Source organism: Pleurodeles waltl, chromosome 2_1 (genome assembly GCF_031143425.1).
Source record: "Pleurodeles waltl isolate 20211129_DDA chromosome 2_1, aPleWal1.hap1.20221129, whole genome shotgun sequence".
Classification (NCBI taxonomy): Eukaryota; Metazoa; Chordata; class Amphibia; order Caudata; family Salamandridae; genus Pleurodeles; species Pleurodeles waltl.
Window position 1 is genome coordinate 189,433,291 of NC_090438.1, and position 21,252 is coordinate 189,454,542.

Consider the following 21,252-nt stretch of genomic DNA (forward strand, 5'->3'; position numbering starts at 1 on the left):
GTAGATGGCTGTTGGGTGTCTGTGTGCTTGCATTTGTGTACTTTGGGAGGAAGGGTCACAGACACAGTGGGAGAGGACACAGGGGATGTGTGCATGGTGACTGCCAGTGAGGGGCGTGTAGGCATGCTGGTGATGGCGGTAGTGGATGAGGATGTAGTGCATGCAGGTGTGAGTGGAGAGGCTGCTGGGAGGGAGGTGGATGAGGAGGAGGAGGGGGACACAGTGGAGGCAGTGGATGTTGGTGTGTTTGCATCTGGATGGTGCTTGTGTGAGTGCCTGTGGGATGAAGTGTGGTGCTTGTGTTTGCCTGAGCCACTTCTGTGTGTTGATTTGGGTGAATACTGGTCTGAAGGTGTGCTTGGGATAGGCTGGGGTTGAGGGGATTGGGACTGGGTAGAGGACGTTGGAGGGGGGAGGCTGGAGACAGGGACAATGGCTTCCATCAGTGAGTTGGCCAGAGCCTGGAATGCTCTCTGTTGGGCCGCCACGCCAGATGAATGCCCTCCAGGTATGCATTTGTTTGTTGCAAATGCCCTGCTAGACCCTGGATGGCATTCAGTATGGTTGACTGCCCAACAGAGAGGGATCTCAGGAGGTCAATAGCCTCCTCACTGAGGGCAGCAGGGTTGACTGGGGCAGGGCCTGAGGTGCCTGGGGCAAAGGAGATGCCCACCCTCCTGGATGAGCGGGCATGGGAAACCCGCTGAGGGGCTGCTGGGAGAGCGGTGCTAGTACGAGGGTGGTGCATATACCTGTAGTTGGGGTGGGCACAGAGGTGTCCGCCACCACCAGGGAGCTTCCATCAGAGGAGGAGTCACTGTCGGAAGTGTCCTCTCCTGTCTCCGTCGTGGTGCTCCTCCTGCTCTCCGTCCCACTGGTGCCCTCACCGTCAGTGGATTCAGCCTCCACACCCATGTCGGATGCAGCTCCCTCCGTTGCTGGCACCTCTGCTCCACTGCCAGATGATGCTAATGTACACAAGAACAGGGTGAGAAAACAAAAAGGGGGGGAGAGACAGAGGATACACTTGGTCTATGCCAGCAACAACACTCCTGTTGGCGTACACAACTCACAGGGAAGAACCCTATGCACTAGGCCTTGCACTACCAGTTACAATGATAGTCACCAGCCCATGTGGTACAATGCCTAAGCTGCACACCTGAAACCCACAGGACCCTGCCCAGTAGTAGATGCCCACCAACACTGTTGTGTTTGGAGTGCATCTGAGCTTGTCTATCATGGAACCTACCCTGCCATGTTCGCCCTGGCCTAGGGGCACCTACAGCCCACATCCCCCATCCAGGTAACACCTTAACGCGCGCAATGTCAAGAATCTGAATCTGTATTCAACCCTTTATGGCTGCTGTGATGCCTTCAAGCGCCCATCCAACTCCGGATAGGCCACCGCCAGGATGCAGAACATCAGGGGGGTCAGGGTATGACGGGCACCACTTGTTACGACTCGGTCGTCCCATTTCCAGGGGGCGTTGTAAGGGGACTGTCAGAAGCCTGGGAATCACCTTGAACACCTACCTAGAGTCCCTTGCCGACTCCTGTTTGTTTCACTTTTCACCATGGTACACTTGTATAGTACTACATTTGTTTCTTGAGACTGCAAATCCCATAATGCACAGCTTGGTAGTCAGGAAAACCCGGATTCTGTTTCCCATTGTCTTCTATGGGAGAAGTCCAGTTGCTCCTTTTCACTGGATCCTCTCCTCCAGGACTTGCAAGTATCTGAAACCACACACACCTAAAACCTCTCCTGTGCAGCCCAGCTTGGAACTGCTTATAAGCAGCCATTTCCTCAAGCTCCCCGTCGTGCATTGGACTTCAATTCCTTTGTGTTACAGACCCCTTGTCGGATGGTGTTCCAGTTTTCTTCCTGTTCTGCTCCAGCCTGATCCTGTTTCCTGTTTCTCTGCCCTGCTCCTGATTGTTCCAGCCAGAGGCTGCTCCCTATCTCTTAGCCTTGTATCTGTTTGTTTCTTCCAAAGCCTGCTCCCTGTTTCTCTGCCCTGCTCCTGCCTTGTTTCAGCCTGAACCTTCTCTCTGTTTCCCAGTCCTGTTTACTGCTCATTTCCTACTCCATGTATTCCAGTCCTGTCCTTGCCTGTTCCAGCCAGAGCCTGTTCTTAGTTTCTCAGTCCTGTCTCTGTTTGTCCCAGCCAGAAGTTTGCGCCCTGTTTTCAAGTCCTAGTCCCGCCTTTGCTTCAGCCTGAGCCTGTTCCTAGTTCTTGCCTCTGCCTCTTTGTTTGTTCCCTTCTGTTTCTGTTTCTTCTTGGTTCTTTGTGTCTGGTAAGTGTTCTATCAGTCTTCACCAGTGTATACGTGTCCTCCTGTGTACTGGGGTTGGCTCCTGGTTTCCAGGAAGCAATTCCAGCCCCCATCCTTGTCCAGTGTTATACGTTGTATTTCGTGCCTAACAGTGACAGTGTGCTATTGCTGTTTTCTCAGGAATCACCACTGTGTTTCCAGCTGGCCCCACAAGAGCGTGTCCTGTGTATGTAAGTACTATCCTTGTTTGTGCTCTAGGGTCCAGAGACAGAATCACTTCTGCTGCCTCCTTTCTATGGGGCTGGCAGGGTGACTATCTGTAAGAGCAAACTGCACAGAGGCATTGAGATTCCCTGTCACTGTGGGAGGTTCTGCGCCTTACTCTATGTACAACCCCAGCGTGTTTGTCCACTGGTAATCCGTTTCCTGTTTGTTCACACAAGGGTTGCTCTGCTTTTACTTTCCTCTGCCTGTTCATAGCTGTCCTTTCCGTGTATGCCTATAGCTGCTCTTCTTCCCCAGTACACTACCTCTTTAGGATATTCGGTGACCTCAAGGGGTGTCCCAACCAAAGTCCTGATCAGCCCCGCCCGAAACCGTGACAGAATGCACGAACCAAACATTTCAAGCTCCCCTGGCAGTAAAGGCACACACAAACCTAAAGGGCTTTCCTATCATGTTAAGACACCCCTTTCTAAGCCTATACATTCTCTGAAGACCTCTAAAAAAGACCTTAGTTTAAAGGATAGACTTGTTAAAGAAAATCAAAGATTGCAAATGCAGTACTACATTGCGTGGCTTGCTGATTCATCAATGTTCAACTATTATAATATATGTGATTATGACCCTCAATCCCTGTCTGTAGAAGAATAACAAAGTAATAATGAGTTTTTGGAGGTTCTATTACCTCAAACAGGGGAGAATGTTCCTAACAGTGAAAGTGATTTTGCTACTTCTAAACAAGACATTTACTCTCAAGAAACTCTGGTTAATTCCTTGCCTCATGCTAGTGCATCCCAAGTTCATCTCCAGTACTCTGCCAAAACAAAGAACCTTGACACTGTTCAAGAAGCCACACTAGGGATTCCCTTGTTTTCTGTTGAGTGCTTCAGCCCATCTAGGCCAGTTTATCAGAATTCAAAGTGCAGTGCTGACTCTTCTAAAGACCTATCAGTCCCTCAGAGCTTTCAAGTCAGCAGGCTAGACCCTGTATCTAAGGGATCAGTAAAGACTGTGGGATTCCTTAGTTCAACTCAAATGGCTTGTGCTCCTCCCAAATTGGATGACAGTACATCAGTCTCAATTCCTAAGTGTTGTGCTGACTCGTGTAAAGATCTACCAGTCCCTCAGTGCTTTCAAGTGAGCAGGATAGAACCTGTATCAAATGAATCAGTAAAGACTTTGGGATTCCTTAGTTCCACTCAAAAGGCTTGTGCTCTTCCCAAACTGGATGATAATACACCAGTCTCAATCCCTAAAAGCTCTGCTAAACCCTTTTCTATTCTGAGTGGGATTGATAACAATATGGACATACACACACTAAAAGAGCAGTTTTGGCAGATTAAAAGGCAGATATTGGACTTCTATAATGAATATGTTGTAACATACACAAGAAATTGTGCATGTGGGCTCTTTTCATCAATGCATATTTCACTGTTGCCAGAACCAGACATTCTGTTTATCTGTAAGGTAGAAGAGTAACAGAGCAGCTGATGGAAACTACTGCAAGGCAATTTGAAAACCTGAAAAATGAAAATGATCACCAGCTTTGGCTTAAAGAACAGTATGCTACTTTGTGTGCCTCTTCAAAGACTTCTATAGAGCAGATTGTCCTTTCTATTAATGACAGTCAAAAGACAGCTCCAGTTATAAATATATCAGCCTCTTCTTCAGACTCTCTCTCAGCCTGTAGTTCTCCAGTGAAAAATCCTGTACAGTTGACTGAATCTCTGACATCTCTGAGAGATTTGACACCTCTTGATTCAAAGGATGGATCAGAGTCTTCAGAAGGAAGTGTCTCAGCCCCTCTATCAGAACAAATAAAGCCAAAGGAAGAAGAGAGTTCTGATGCAGACTCCAATAGCTGCACCTTAATGTCAAATGCACATATTTGCAGATACTTACAAATGCATTTACAAAGGAGTTTTGACACGGAGAGCCGGAGTGAAAAATCAATGACCAAAGGTCTGTTTATTTTTGCTGCAGCAAAGAGGACAGGTTTACCACTGGCATCCCAGGCCCGAAGTAAAGTGTGCTGACATAAAGCGTTTAACAGTGATATTTATACTCATACATCAAAGGATACATAAAATGTGTAACTAATGATATACGTCATACAGATATTTTTAAGGAGTTAATCAGTATCCACACACTTGTTCCATTCCCAGTCTTGTCCTTGCCTCCCTTCTGCAGCTGCCTGACTCCCCACATTCTTGAGACCCTTCAAAGGATTACGTTGTTCAAAGGTATAGATATCAGCCTTTCCCTCCCCAAAATACCACAGCCGAGGTCAGTTAGTTATTTGAACACACAATTATAATGAATACAGTGCCCCAGTTAGGGAAAGAAACCAGCTGCAAGCCCATGGCGTGGAACCAGGCTTATTTTACCTAAACAAATATACATAAGATAACATATGTGATAGACAGTGCGTTCAGAGACAACAAAAGCTCAAACTTACACGTGTAAAAGAAACGAAGCAATTCAAAATGAATTCTAACAATCGACCCTTTTTGAGTTTTTTTTTCTTCTGAACATAATAAACGTTTGAATAGTTCTAAATTTCCTCATATATGTTGAATTTTACTCCCACTTCATTGAAATTTGCATTCATGGGGACATAAACAACCGATGGGTATGAGCAACCAGTATCTGCAGTGAGGACAGTGGGGTCAATAGCCATTAGGGAAGTTATCTCTTCTCTCTGCATCATAGCTCGATTGGTTTCTAGTATTTTCACTGGCGGAAGTTTACACAATTTTAAACAGGAACAGAGAGCAGGTAAGCACTGCACTAATAAACAACTTAATACAATAGCTATTATTATAAAAAGTATGTCTTTAAACAACCAGCCCCACCCCCCAAACCAAGACCATAACCATGATAAACTCCAATCGCCTCCTTCATATTGGCCCCCCTTTTCAAATACCTGTACTGCTTCTTTTATTTTCCCAATATCCAATTCTATCTCTGATGACTTGTTGACGAAATAACAGCACTTTTGCTGGTACTGATGTTGGATTAAAACACATACTCCTCCTTGTTGTACTGTAATCAAGTCTAGGGCAAGCCGATTTTGTATCGCCAATTGGGCTGCAGAGTTTATCTCTACCTGTATACTTCCTATGGCCTCTCTGGTGGCATTAAATGCAATGGCTAATTCAGCTGACATATTCATCATTGCCAGTTGCAAATCGAAAATTCCAAATCCGGGAATAAGAACATGTAATACTTGAAATACCCAGTTCTTTCGCTCCTCCAGTATGGGTGTCCCTCGTTTGTACCTATGTGCAAAACTCCCCATGTTAAGGGGCTGGGAAGATGATATATTTGATATCACAGTAATGTTGGGTGCCAAATATGCCAGTGAACATATCCCTTCCCAGTTTAGAGGCAGTACTTTATATGCAGTTCTTCCACATACGAAGTACATGCCTCCCTGGATTTGTGAATTTATAATGCTGTATTTTATTCGAGGCAATCCTACACCCTCTGGGGTGTCATGCTCAGAATTATTGCAATATTTGTAATCTTCCCAGATTGTATTTAGCAATGATACATTTGCCCAGGGTGCAACATATGAACATCTAGCCGTCCAGAGGGGGCCAAGGAAAACCCGGGACAATATTACAGGTGAATTTTTCCCATTTCTATCTTGTTCTCTGGAGGGATCATATAACAATCCTTCTGGATCTACTAGAATCTCATTTTCTCCCACAGTCAGGTTCCAATAATTCACAGTGTAATTTTGATGAGTCCCATTAATTAACGCTGTCCAATTTCTGTCTATTTTCTCCTCTCCTTCAAGATCCCAATTCCCTGTTTTTATATCAAATAACAAAGTGTAAACACACTGTTCAGGAGGGATCTTTCCCATGTATTTTGCCTCTGGGTTTTGCCCATAAAAATAGGTACCAAAACATATGGGAAACATTTTAAGTGTGGCATTCTCTCCAGGCATCGGGGAGAGCTTGTATTCTGCCTGGGTATTAGGGAGCACCGCACACCTAGGGTACCATTGATATTCTTGTTGGTCACATCTCCAAGTGGTATTTGGTACAAGACACACTTCCCCTCTTTCATATTCGCTTGGTGATACTGGTACTTCATAAAGGCCTATAGGATCCTCGGGGTGTCTAGACAAGTGCCGGCAAATCCAACAGTCAGTGAGACTTAATGTCTCCGCTAATTTTCCATGAACCTTTATTAATGGATGTAAGGTAGGATTTTGCAACAATGATGCAACACCACTGGACATTATACATATTAACATAAGGGTCACTAGGTACTTCATTATGGTTTTGTAGAAATAGTTATAAGGCCACTCTTCCCTATTCTCTAGAGGGATATTTGTCCTGCCAAATGGATATATCTTCATAATTTTATTGTGCTCTTCTCCTTGGTCCTACAACTTTTCTATGATACCGTTTTACTCGTCTCAACCGCCTACGCGTGTTCAAAAATATACTCACACAATTACCAAATATGTAAATGCAAAATATTGATATCACTATACTAATAATCATATACGTATAGATACAAATAAGTAAATTTTTCCTTCAATGTTCACACCCACTAGGGTTCAGCACCGCCGTGCTTTACACTCTAGCAGTTAGGCTGCACTGGTTGGTCCAGGACAATAGAGGTTGGCTTGATCCTAGGTCCCTTAGCTTCTCCTTTTCAAGTTTTAACTCCTGGTGAGTCTCAACTCCCAGTGAGTAAGTCGCAATACTTCAAAGTTAGTCTTCAGTATAGTTTGTCAGTTTCGTTCAGTGTCTCAGCAAAATGAGGGCGGAGGCCAGCAATTTTCAACCAGATTAGTGATGTGCTTGGGTATTAAACAGAAAAAGGGCACCTTTCTTTTTTTTTTTTTTACCGCTGGGACTACAAACCGCACCAACCCTAATGGCTGGCCGCTTCCGTAGAACTGGTACTTGGTTTTTTTTTTTTTTTTTTCTTTCTCGCCAGTCACAGAACTGTTAACTCCATTTACCCACTGATTGAATAGCGTTGCACAAGCTGCATCCCACTATACTTGTGTTCTCGTTGAGACAATTGTTCTGACCAATGTTCTGGTGTCGTTGCACAGGCTAGTCACCCGTGTTCATGCTGGAATTTTAGTCATCACAGTCATTTACAACCTCGTCGCCCAAAGTGTGCGTAACAACAGTGAGGATAGCTCGTTTTAATGCTGGTACATCAATGGCATCGGAAATGCCGGTGGCGGTGAAAGCGGGGAACTGTATTTCACAAAGGCAGGCGTGCCGTATTCTGCTGAGCAAAGGATTCCTTGGCCATTCAGAAGAGACCTCAGTTTGCAATTCCAAGCTAGGAGCTATCAGGGTGATGTAAATGTAGCTTTTCGTAGGGGTCACCACCTTACGCACCTTCAAAATTCTGTTCATTTGGATGGGCGAGGACGCAGGTTATATCGATGAGTTTGTTGATCTTCAAACAGCAACTCTTCGTCACTGGGCTGCTGTGTCACCGCAGGAGCAGAAATAGCACTTGAAACCTGTGGAGGTGTTTCCTGTCTCCCTACTTCGCTGTAATCAGGAGACAATGGTAATTCTGCTGTTAGAGTACTCTGTAGTGGAATTGGTGCACGCTTACAGTGGCTAGCATGTATCCAGTTTTTCCTTCCTTCCACTTTCACCGCTGTCTGTGTTGCAAGCAGTACCTGGGCTGGCCCCCGCCACCTGGGCTGAAGACTGTTGGTTCTTTGAAAATTCTTTGTCATAAGCCAATCCCCTGGCTTAAAAGGGTGACCAGGGCCTTCAAGAGGAGTCGGTAGGCTGGCCTTGACCTGTTGGTGGATCAAACGCAAATCTTTAGTCAATTGTTTACAGTAATCTACAAACAAAGGATATTGCACTTCAGAAAGCTTCTTTGGTCGTGGTACCCCCCAGATATTGGCTGGCCTCCCCATGACAACTTCATAGGGGGATAATCGTGACTTGCTACTGGCAGTCATCCTGATGGACATTAATGCTAGGGGCAAAGCATCTGGCCATTTTAAGTTGGTCTCAGCACAAATCTTAGCTATTTTGCTCTTCAAGGTGTAATTATACCTTTCTACAAGGCCCGCTGATTGTGGGTGATTTGCAGCATGAAATCGATGTTTGATGTTAAGGGCGGTACAGACCTTCTCCATTACCTCATTAGAAAAATGACTGCCATTGTCACTCCAGACTAATCGTGGCAAGGCGTATCTAGGAAAATATTCTTTTAGTAATATTTTGGCGGTAGAGAGAGCACCATTGTCTTTTAATGGGTAGGCCTCTATCCATTTTGAAAACATGCATACTACCACTAACACGTATTTCAGTTTGTTACACGGTTCCATGTGGATAAAATCCATCTGTATAGCTTCAAAAGGGAGATCAGGAGGGGCAAAGTGACCAGGGGGCGTAGGGGTCCCTTTTCCTGCATTGTGCACTGCACACACCATACAACTTTTAACCAGGTTATTAGCAGCTTTGGATATCAGAGGATTACTCCAAACATGGTCCAAAGTTGTCTTGATGCCTTGGGCACTGATGTGTGCAGGACTGTGGGCCATAGTAACCATAGCGTGTACATAGCAATTAGGTAACATCCATCTTCTTCTGTCTGTGTCATCTGTGTAACAACCCTCACTGTCTAGTCTACCGTTCTTCTCCCACTGTTCCCTTTCCTCTGCTGTTGCTTCTGCTTGAATATCTCTCACACACTGCATGGTATTTTCTAATACTTCGTACTGGGGCTCTCCCTTGATGCTACTCTCAACATATGCATTGTCAAATGGTGCTCGTGCTGTTGCTTTCGCTGTAGCATCTGCAAAAGCATTTCCTCGTCCTATATCATCAGTAATTTTTTTGTGGGCACTACACTTAATGATTGCGACCTGACGGGGCAGACTGAGAGCAGTCAAAAGTGTCACAATCAAGTTGCCATGCTGGATGGTAGTGCCATGTGACGTGATAAAGCCTCTATTCGCCCAGAGTCGCCCAAAATTATGAGCTACTCCAAACGCATATTGGCTATCAGTGTAGATGTTAACACTAAGATGTTCACTTATTTCACAAGCTCTGGTGAGGGCAATTAATTCTGCAGCCTGTGCCGAATTTTGCGGGATTCTATGAGATTCAACCACTGTTTTGACTGTGGTGACGGCATAGGCTGCAGTGGTCGTACCATCTGGTAACTTGAAGCAAGACCCATCTACAAACAGCTCTCCCTGTGGGTCAGATAGGGGAGTGTCTGTCAAGTCTACCCGTCCCTTAGTTTCTTCCTCAGTGGCAAAAATGCAATTATGATCAAATTCCACATTGTCCTGAGGGAGGGGTAGTAACGTAGCTGGGTTCAAGACATTGCACCGCTTCAAAGTAATATTTGGACTGAACAATGTTAATTCGTAACCCGTTAGACGAGCACTGGTGAGGTGCTGCGTCTGTGTCTTGTTTAACAAAATATCAACGGCATGAGGAACCATCACAGTGAGCGGATTGCCACCAACAAACCCTTCACTTTGTTTCACCGCAGCTGCTGCAGAAGCCACTCCTCTAAGACAAGTAGGCAAAGCTTGCGCCACAGTGTCCAAGGTGGAAGAGAAGTATGCACAAGGGCGTTGTCTCCCACCTTGGGCCTGTGTCAAAACAGACAATGTACAGCCATGCTTTTCATGCACAAATAAAACAAATGGTTTGCTGTAATCCGGATTACCCAATACAGGAGCAGAGCACATCGCCTTTTTTAATTCTTGAAAAGCCTCCTCACATTTGTCAGTCCAAGGTACAGGAGAGGGCACATCTGAAAGTGTCAGAGCAGTCAATGGTTTTGCTATAAGTGAAAAATTTGGAATCCACTGTCTGCAAAAAGATGTAAATCCCAAAAATGCTCGGACTTCAGAAGGGGTGCGTGGTGCAGTCATTGTATGAACCAATTTAATTCTGTCTGGATGTAATCTCCTTCCCTCCTTAGAGAGGAGGTGTCCTAGATAGGTGACCTCCTCTCTACAATACTGCAATTTTGGAAGGGACACCTTATGGCCCAGAGGTGCTAAATGATGTAATAATGCAACAGTATCAGTCTTACATTGTGTCATGGAATCTGAGGCAATTAAAATATCATCAATGTACTGCAACAACGCAGAGCCTGTAGGTGGATCGAATTGGTCTAATTGACGTTTAAGACATTGACTATATATGCTCGGGGACTCAACAAAGCCCTGTGGAATTCTTGTCATCGCGAATGATCTACCAAAAATCGCAAAGCTAAACAAATATTGAGATTCTTCGGCAATTGGAATGCTAAAGAAAGCATTCTTCAAATCGATTACGGTGAAAAAACACGCAGAGGGTGGGATCATGGTGAAAAGACTATTCATGTCTGGGACCACGGGAAACTGGGGAATTACTATTTTATCAATTTCTCGGAGATCAATAACTAATCGATATACTGTGTTATCAGTAAATGATTGCTCACCATCTAATCTATTAGCATCATTTCGTTTCTTTACAACAGGAAGGATTGGACTGTTACATGGGCTGCTCACTATTTCCTTTATGACACCTGCATGCACAAGATCAGATATGACTGCCTTGAGCCCTTTTTCGCTTGATTTAGGTAATTTGTATTGAGGAACACGAGGTAACCGGGCACCTGGTTTGATTTTTATTACAATAGGGTCGATATCCATAATGCCTACATCATTCTTGCCTTTGGCCCATAAGCGAGGGTCTATTTCCTGTAGCTCTGGGGGTAAGTCGTATTCCTGTGAGAACATGCACCGAGTTGGGGAAACACTATCCATAGTTACATAGACACCATCCATTGAACAGTGAATAACTGCATTTAATTTCTTTAACAAATCTAATGCAAACAAGTTTTCATTGCAACCTGATGTTAAAGAGAGTGGCGTGTGTACTGTAAATGGGCCTACAGTTACTCTCATAGGTGTTGAGATGGGGCTCACCACGGGGATTCCAGAAATCCCAATTGATGTGGTATGAAGCCCAGACAGGGGAGCCCCGGGGACTGCAGAATGTGCAATAGATGTTCTGGTGGCACCAGTATCTAGAAGAAACTTATGGCCCTCTCCTTCGATTTTTACATCAATGTAGGGACCATTTTGATCTACAGGAATACTTACTCGCCCCTGGCCCTGTCTGTGGCTGTCCTAATAATTGTAGGATTCAGAAAAGAAATCATCAGCATAATATTGTCGTTCAAATGCATTGTCAAAAATATTAGTGTTACGCGGGACCTGATTCTCATTCTGCGAATTCTGATCAGTTCTACCTCTTCCTCGTCCTCGTGCATTACCTGCCGCGTTCCCTCTATGAAGTGACATACTTTGCCTTCCTTCCAGTAATGGGCAAGTATCACGCCAATGTCCATCCTGCTTACAGTAGGCACATTGGTTGATATTTAATCGGCGGTCTTGGGGTGGTGCAGATGTACCTCGGCCTCGACCCCTTCCCCGTCCCCTTGGTGGGCCACCCCTTTGCTGAGGGGTTGCATCCCGCTGAGGGTATGCCTGCTGTAATAATGCCTTTTTCTTCAATTCTTTTACTGACTTCTCATTCTTTTCTAATTCTTCCTTGTACCTGCTCTCATAGTATTGCGCCATCTGCAAAATCTCTGCCTGTCCCTTCGTCATCCACGAACTCTCTGTTGCTTTTAATTTTTGTGATATTTCAGGTAGAAGGCCATTAACAAAGCGTTCTACAAATAGTGTGACACCTGTTACGGTGGCGAGGTCTTGACCGCTAAAATCTATGAACGCTTGTTCAATTCGAGTAAAATAATCTGGGACATCTTCACCTATTTTCTGTTTATAAGTGGCAAGCTTTCCCCAATCCACAGTCTGAAGAGGTATAACAGTTTCTAACTTAGTCAATATCCGATTAGGTAAATCTAAAATATCCTGATGCGGCAGGGTTCCTGGTGCCCTTTGTGCTTCATGTGCTTCTAAACCCCCCCATGTATTTCCCAAAGTAGGTGCATCATCTACTCTTCTAATTTTATGCCAAACTTCAGGACCCAATAAAACACCAAAAAAATAGTCAATGTCTTTGAGAGTCATGGTTGTGGTGGAAATGGCAGTTCTAAGGTCCCGATAGAATCCAGCTGGATTCTTTCGAGGGTCTGGCAAGTCTTTCTTTATAGCCATTACCTCCTCCCTTTTCCATGGTATATGAACAAATTGGGCCACCGGCACGGGAGCTGGCTGTCCGGCGGCAGCTGCTGCTGCGACTGCAGCTGCAGTGGGCATATCAGGGTGCACTTCCCTCATTGGGTACCCCTTGTCATATCTATTTAGAACATCTTCCCTGGCTATGACACAAATGCGTACTCCCTCATTTATGCTGCTACTATCAAGAATACAAGCCCTACTGTCCCGCCATAATTGGTTTAATTCTTGTTCATAAGGGAGAGGGGTAGAATCTGTAATGCAAGACTTCCAATCCCTCTCCAATTTTTCAATCATATACAACAGTGCTAATTGCTGTCCAAAATGTGACATCTGTTGTATTGTGTCCATAATATCGGTGTGGGTGTAAATAAGATGTGACATCCAGTTATCTGACTGATCCTTGATAACCCGTTTTTCCCAATCCCCAATAGTGGAGCGGGTACCAGGGGGCGAAATCGACTTCATAGGTGTGCTCCATATGGGTGAAAGTGAGTGAGTGGCTGTGCACCGTCGGCGTTGTCCATTTGGGGTATTAGGGGCAGGGGACATTATTGGTAACCTTGCAGTGTTGGCTGGTAGTGGTGGGGCAGGTGGCGGAGGGATTAGGACTTGGGCTATTTGGGTGGCTTGAGCTAGAGGCTGTGGTGGCTGTGGCACATGCTGCTGTAGTGGTGCACCTGGATTTCCCAAATTGTGCCCTTGCCCTTGCTGCTGTTGCTGTGCCCCCATGATAGGTTGGGCTACTGCAGGGGGTGTGTAAGGTGGAGGTGCAGTAGGGCTATTATCTAATAGCTGTAGCATTACCTCATCTTCCTCTAATGCATGTTTGGGTTCTGTTGGCTTTGATACATAACTTCCCTCCACCTGGGCCCTATGGACTCTATCTTCAGACTCAATTCTTTTCTGGGTTTGGGAATGGTGGTACAGGGCGGCTTTCTGCATGATGGTTCTCCGGTTCTCCTTCTCTAACAGTTTATCTGACTTCGTTTTTCTTTTGGTGGCCTCAATTTCCCATTTTCTGTATACTTCAAACATATGTTGTCTAGCCTTTTTATGAAACAAACATTCCTGTAGGTAGGTTAGTTTCTTTAAATCAAAAGACCCATCCTCCGGCCACTGGAGGTCAGGACAATGTCTAGTATATTTGCGCCATATACTATTATACAAATTATTCTCTAAACCATAATCCTTTAACATGTCCCACCCTGGTGTTCCCTCTTTTGGAATGGGTTGCTTTTTATCTAAACGTGGCACATGATTTCGGCGAAAACAAAGACATAACCCTTGCCAACATTTCTTATTTCCCATATCTAACCTTTTAATTTGTTCAAAATGCAACACGCACCAAATTTCAAAATGCAACCTGCACCGAAAAAAAAACCCTTTTTCAAATGTGCACGAAAGAAAACCTTTTCAAATATTTACCAACTTACAAATTGCTCCAGGCCTGGGCAAATTACTCAAACAAGAAAAACACATGTAATACAAATTGTCAAATGGTACCTTGTACAAATGCAAATTTACCAAGAACTAATCATTCCCAAAAATGATAAGTTATCCAAAAACAATTATTCTCTCAAATGCAAGTTAAAGCAGACAAATAGCCAGCGAGGAACAGTCTTACCTGACTATCTGCTTTTTCCTGGATTTCTCTCCGGCCGCCCGTGTCAGACTAATCCGTCAAGATAAACACCGATGTTTCAGGGACTTCGCTGGGACATCATGAGAAAACGGGGGGAAACCTGCCCGGTGGATAAGATGCAGCTGCTTCAGAAACTAAGTCTTTGTGCAGGGGCCCCTGGAATCTACACCTCCGGAACGGCGTCCCCCCACTGGCAGCACGTCTCGTGACAGAGCTACTGAAGATATCCACTGGAAGGTCCCCGTTCGGGCGCCAAATTGTCAAATGCACATATTTGCAGATACTTACAAATGCATTTACAAAGGAGTTTTGACACGGAGAGCCGGAGTGAAAAATCAATGACCAAAGGTCTGTTTATTTTTGCTGCAGCAAAGAGGACAGGTTTACCACTGGCATCCCAGGCCCGAAGTAAAGTGTGCTGACATAAAGCGTTTAACAGTGATATTTATACTCATACATCAAAGGATACATAAAATGTGTAACTAATGATATACGTCATACAGATATTTTTAAGGAGTTAATCAGTATCCACACACTTGTTCCATTCCCAGTCTTGTCCTTGCCTCCCTTCTGCAGCTGCCTGACTCCCCACATTCTTGAGACCCTTCAAAGGATTACGTTGTTCAAAGGTATAGATATCAGCCTTTCCCTCCCCAAAATACCACAGCCGAGGTCAGTTAGTTATTTGAACACACAATTATAATGAATACAGTGCCCCAGTTAGGGAAAGAAACCAGCTGCAAGCCCATGGCGTGGAACCAGGCTTATTTTACCTAAACAAATATACATAAGATAACATATGTGATAGACAGTGCGTTCAGAGACAACAAAAGCTCAAACTTACACGTGTAAAAGAAACGAAGCAATTCAAAATGAATTCTAACATTAAGAAACCAAGATATGACTTTACTGGAGATTAATGGCAAGTTGTGCACCAGTGTTGAAGAATCTGAATCTAGTGATGACAGTGGCCCCTGCCTTGCCGTGAACAAACCTGCAAATAGTGCTGTTCAAATGGCGCACACACCAGAATTGTCAGATTGTGGGGATACTCCTGCCCTTTCAAACAATATCATAGAATTTTCAGATAATGAAGAGACAGTTCCTGTTTCAAGTGAACTAATGGATTTTTCTGACCGTGAAGAAATACCCGCAATTACTAAGAATGTAATGGACTTCTCAGAAAGTTTAAAAATCTCTTCTGTGTCAAAGCAAACCGTGGAAATTTCAGACAAAAAAGAAAGCCAGCAATCAGAAACTGAACAGCATGTCATAAGAAATGATAGCCATCTCCTAGAACAGGACACAGTTGCAGCCTCAACCACTGATTCTGACTTGCTGTTCCCTGCCACTGCGTTGCCTGTTTCCAGCTCAACGGTTAGTGAAGAACAGATCTCTGATCTACCGGTATCTGATTTTGATGTAAAATCAGCCACACCAATGCCACCTGCAGTGTCTCTGAAATTAAAGACTCCTGAAAACCAGCAATCTGAAACCGAAGCTCAAGTACTGAAAGATGTAATATTTCCCACTAAAACTAAAAACTTGAATTTGAATCTTGTATTCGAAGATCTGATGATAAGTACTGTTCTTAGTGTTTTATTGCAAGAAACCATCATCAATTCAAAGGCTAGAGCTGAAAATTTAGGTAACAGTGTAAAGGTGATTTCTGAAGAGACTCCAGTTCTATTTCAATCCAAAGAACAACCTTTCAGTGTTAACAGAGTTGAAGATCAACTACCTGTAGTAGAAACGCTTTGCAAAGAAACCATTTCTGATAAAACGAATACACCAGAGGGCACTTGCAATGAAGAAATCTCAGTCTTGTCTGAAGATCACCCTAAAGAATTAGCTTGTGGAACTTCTACATTTTCAGATGTTAATCCAGTTTCTAAAGACTTGAAAACTCTTGTTGCTCCTGAATTTGATACTCCGAAGTCATCCAAGACGAAAGAGCAAACTGCACAGAGGCATTGAGATTCCCTGTCACTGTGGGAGGTTCTGCGCCTTACTCTGTGTACAACCCCAGCGTGTTTGTCCACTGGTAATCCGTTTCCTGTTTGTTCACACAAGGGTTGCTCTGCTTTTACTTTCCTGTGCCTGTTCATAGCTGTCCTTTCCGTGTATGCCTTTAGCTGCTCTTCTGCCCCATTACACTACCTCTTTAGGATATTCGGTGACCTCAAGGGGTGTCCCAACCAAAGTCCTGATCAGCCCCGCCCGAAACCGTGACACCACTTCCTCGTTGGAAAGCTAGCCCCAGCTGAGCCTCCGCCGTCTTCCTTGCCCTGCAGCTCAGGTCCTCCCACTGTTTGCAGCAGTGGGTGCTCCACCTGTCAAAGACCCCCAGGGTCCGCCCCTCCTTGGTGATAGCATGCCAAATACCCTTTTTCTGATGGGCGCTGACCTTCAGGAAAAATAAAGCAGAAAAGGTATTAGTCATACTGTCCGGACTGTCATTCTCATGGCCCACAATATCCCTCCCATCGCCTTATGCACAGACATTGACCACCATACCACTGCTCAGGACCCCTCAGCCGCCCCCTACATGAGGCTTACACACACAGCACTCCATACATTCATGCCCCATGCATCATGCTCACAGTATACTCATGTGTTGGTCTTGAGGACCATAAAGTAAAGGGTACTGGGGTAGGACCCCCATCCACCAGTCTCTCCAACTCCACCGAAGTGAAGGCAGGGGCCCTTTCCCCAGACACTCGAGCCATGGTAGCTTCCAGACACAGGTCACAGAAGCACTTGCAGTGTAGGTCCTCTCCTGTTGAAAGTCAGGTAGCAAGCGAGTGAACAGATAGAAAATGCCAGTCACCTCTGCGGCGGTGCATACCGTCACCGCCGGCGTACATCACCACTGGCTTCTGGAACCCATAGGCCCCAATGATAACCAGTGCGGTGTTGCACGACGGTCGTCGACCACCAACCGCAACGGCGCACAACGCCAGCGGAATTACCTCATTTCCACTTGTCCCTCCTCACAGGTCAGGCAGCCGCCATTTCAGGAGGCACAGGCCATGGCACCTAACTGCGTCACATCAGACATAGGCACATCAACTGACTTACAAGTCCACATACTGTTTCTGTAAAGCAAAAATTGCATATTAATCTGAGTATGTTTGAATATGACCTTCTGCTCACCGTTTTTCACCCTAGAGTTCAACCACTGAGGATGAATAGGAGATGGAGACATCCCCCGTGTACAGACCCCTTGTGGACCTGGCGACAATGGAGGACAGGCACATTATCCCAACCTACAGACTTGATAGGGCCACAATCCAAGAGCTGTGTGCCCAATTGGAGCCAGACCTGATTTCAGCTATCCACCACCCCACAGGTATCCCCCCTCTAATGCAGGTGCTCCATTTCTTGGCAAGTGGTTCCTTCCAAGTGACAGTGGCCATGGCATCAGGAATGTCACAGCCTATGTTCTCAAACCTGCTGACCAGAGTGTTGTCTGCCCTGCTGAAACACATGCGCAGCTACATCCTATTCCACCAGGTGGAGGATTTGGCCACAGTGAAAACTGACTTCTTTGCACTGGGACATATCCCCAACATCATTGGTGCCATTGATGGTACAAATATTGCCTTTGTCCCGCCCGGAGAAATGAACAGGTGTTCAGAAATCAAAAGAGCTTTCACTCTCTGAATGTGCAGATGGTGTGTTTGGCGGAACAGTACATCTCCCACGTCAATGCAAAGTATCCTGGGTTTCTGCATGATGCCTTTATCTTGAGGAATAGCAGCATCCCATATATGAAGGCTCAACTCCAGAGGCACCCGGTGTGGCTAATAGGTGAGCCCATGGTCCCCACCCAGTTGATGTAGGTATATGGGTGTGGGGTTGTCCCTAAGGGTGAGTGTGTGGCTAACAGGTATCCCTCTATATTTGCAGGTGACTCTGGTTACCCCAACCTCCCATGGCTACTGACCCCAAGGAGGAATGCCAGGACAAGGGTAGAGGAACGTTACAATGAGGCACATGGGTGAACAAGGAGGATCATTGAGCAAACCTTTGGCCTCTTGAAGGCCAGATTACGGTGCCTCCATCTGACAGGTGGATCCCTGTACTACTCACCCAAGAAGGTGTGCCAGATTATCATTGCATGTTGCATGTTGCACAACCTGGCCTTGAGACACCAGGTGCCTTTTCTGCAGAAGGATGATCCTAGGGATGGTCGTGTGGCAGCGGTGGAGCCTGTGGACAGTTACGAAGAGGAGGCAGAGGAAGAGGTTGTGGACAACAGGACTACAATAATCCAACAGTACTTCCAGTGACACACAGGTAAAACACTGTAACTTCACCTTCCATTGCAGTTTTGTGTTGGACATTGTACATGGCAACCTGATTTCCCTATTTCTATGGCCACTTACTCTACCCTTTGGCACCTCTATTTTCAGATATCTGTGCCCCACTCTGGCTCCTGGTGTGTTTACTGCTGCCCACTACAGGTCATACCTATGTAAATATAACTGTACATTTGAATTGCAATGTTTACAGCTTGTTTAAGTAATACATATGTCAATCAATTGACAGACTCCATACTTGTATTTGTTCCAAGGGTGTTTATTTCTGTGATAATATGTGTAGGGGTTATTGCAATGGGCTGGGTTGATGGTGGAGAAATGTCCAGGATAGAGTCCAGTCTATTGGTATCACAAGTGCATTGTCTAAGGGGGCATAGGAAGTGGAGCAATGTCAGTTCAAGGTGGACAGGGTGACAGAGTGGGACACAAGGTTGACAATCAGGAGAGTCCTATTTCCTGGCGGGGGTCTTGGCAATGTTCTCTGGCTTCTGCCTGGATCGCAGGGACCTTTTGCGTGGTGGTTCTCCTTCTGCAGGGGGTGGGGTGCTGGTGGCCTGTTGTTCCAGTGGCGGGGCCTCCTGTCCACTAGCGTCTGCGGAGATGGAGGGCTGTTCTTCAGTGTGGAAAGTGTCAGGGACCTGTTGGTGTGCCACTGCTTCCCTCTTGGTGTTTGCCATGTCTGTCAGCACCCTTGCAATGTTGACCAGGGTGGTGTGGATGTCCCTTAGGTCCTCCCTGATCCCCATGTATTGTCCCTCCTGCAGTCGCTGGGTCTCCTGCAGCTTGGCCAGTATCTGGCCCATGGTCTCCTGGGAATGGTGGTATGCTCCCAGGATGTTGGAGAGTGCCTCCTGGAGGGTCAGTCCCCTGGGCCTGTTCTCCCTGTGTCGCACAGGAGTCCTCCCAGCTTCCCTGTTGTCCTGTGCCTCTGTCCCTGAACCATGTGCCCAATGCCACTGACCCCAGGTCCCTGATCGTCCTGTGTTTGTGGGGTTGCCTGGGGCCCTGTAGTGGTGGACAAGCTGCTGATTGACGCGTCATGGGGACAGAGGGATGGGCCAGCTGGGTGGGTGCTCTGCTGGTGTTTCCTGAGGGGGGAGGGTCTGTGGTGGTTTGGGAATGTGGCTGGGTCACCGACTGTCCAGAGGTCCCTGATGAGACAGGTTGGTCATCCTGATCCAGGCATGCAGAGCTGCTGTCATCAACGTGGGCCTCTTCTGGGGGGGACTGGATGTTGCTGGCACCTCCTCTCTGGTGACGTTGTGTGGGGTTCCTGTGGGGATGTCAATGCAGTGTTATTGTTTCTGTGTGTGACATCTTGTGCATGGGTATGTTTCCCTCTATGGTTGTTATTACCAAGGCAGATTTGGCTTATCTGAGTTGTGATTTGGTTGGCTAAGTGATTGTCACTAGTGTACATGCTGTGGTGATGGGTGTCCATGCAGGTCTGTGATGGGGGTCCATGGATTGGTGTTGCATGCAGGGCTTGGTATTGGGATGGGTGGGTTGTGATGGTGGGGTATATGTGAGGTGGTAGAGTGATGGGGGTGACTGTAGGGGTAGGAGTTTGTGATGGCATGCAGAGAGGGGGGATTAAGTTGTAAAGATTTGACTTACCAGTGTCCAGTCCTCCTGCTACTCCGGCCAGGCCCTCGGGATGCAGGATCGCCAAGACTTGCTCCTCCCATGTCGTTAGTTGTGGGGGAGGAGGTAGGGGTCCACCGCCAGTCCTCTGTTCCGCTATCTGGTGTCTTGCAACCACAGAATGCACCTTCCCGCGTAGGTCGTTCCACCTCTTCCTGATGTCATCCCTTGTTCTGGAGTTCTGTCCCACGGCATTGACCCTGTCCACGACTCTCCGCCATAGCTCCATCTTCCTAGCAATGGACGTCTGCTGCACCTGTGATCCGAATAGCTGTGGCTCTACCCGGATGATTTTCTTCACCATGACCCTTAGCTCTACCCCAGAGAATCTGGGTGTCGTTGTGGTGCCATGGGTGGTGTGAGTGGTGTGTGTGAGGGTGTGTGGGGTGATGTGTTGGGGTGTGTGCTGTGAGATGTGTGTATGGTGTATGGGTGATGGTGTTTTGTGGCTCAGATTCAGTGGGTGCTCCTGGCTTGTCTCTCTCTCACTTGTCAAATTCTTTGGGTCATAAAGGGTTGTGAGTAGTGTGTGTGTGTGTTTTATATTGGTGTGGATGTGTGGGTGTGGTGTGTGTATGGGTGTCAGGTGTGTGTAGTTTGAATTGTCCAATGTGGTGTAGTTTTGCATGTGTGTGTGTATTTTGAGTGTGGCGGTCTGTACCGCCAATGGTTTAATGACTGCTGCGGTGATTCGTGGGTCATGATGCTGTGAGCGTATTTCTGTTGGCTTAACGGTGTGGGTTTTGGTACCGCCAGTTTATCACTGACCTTTGGGCTGGCGGACTTATGTGTGTGTCTGTATAGTGGGAGATTTCTATGTGTGTGTCATAATACCCATAGCGGTATACCGCCGCAGTCGCGGTATCTTGGCGGCAGTCAGCATGCCGGTAAGTGGCACTTACCGCCAATGTCATAATGAGGGCCATTATGTCAATCCCCAGCTTTCTCCAAGGACCAGCAGGTGC

General features: G+C 46.1%; 1 long non-coding RNA gene across 1 annotated transcript; it reads right to left on the reverse strand.

Annotated features, from left to right (window-relative positions):
* Positions 1-4,441: 4,441 nt before the first annotated feature.
* Positions 4,442-15,195, reverse strand: LOC138262533 (uncharacterized). The gene is made up of 2 exons (XR_011199256.1): positions 14,301-15,195; positions 4,442-8,302 (listed from the first exon to the last, which is right to left on the reverse strand). It is a non-coding gene; the product is annotated as an uncharacterized lncRNA (long non-coding RNA).
* Between the last annotated feature and the right edge of the window lie 6,057 nt (positions 15,196-21,252).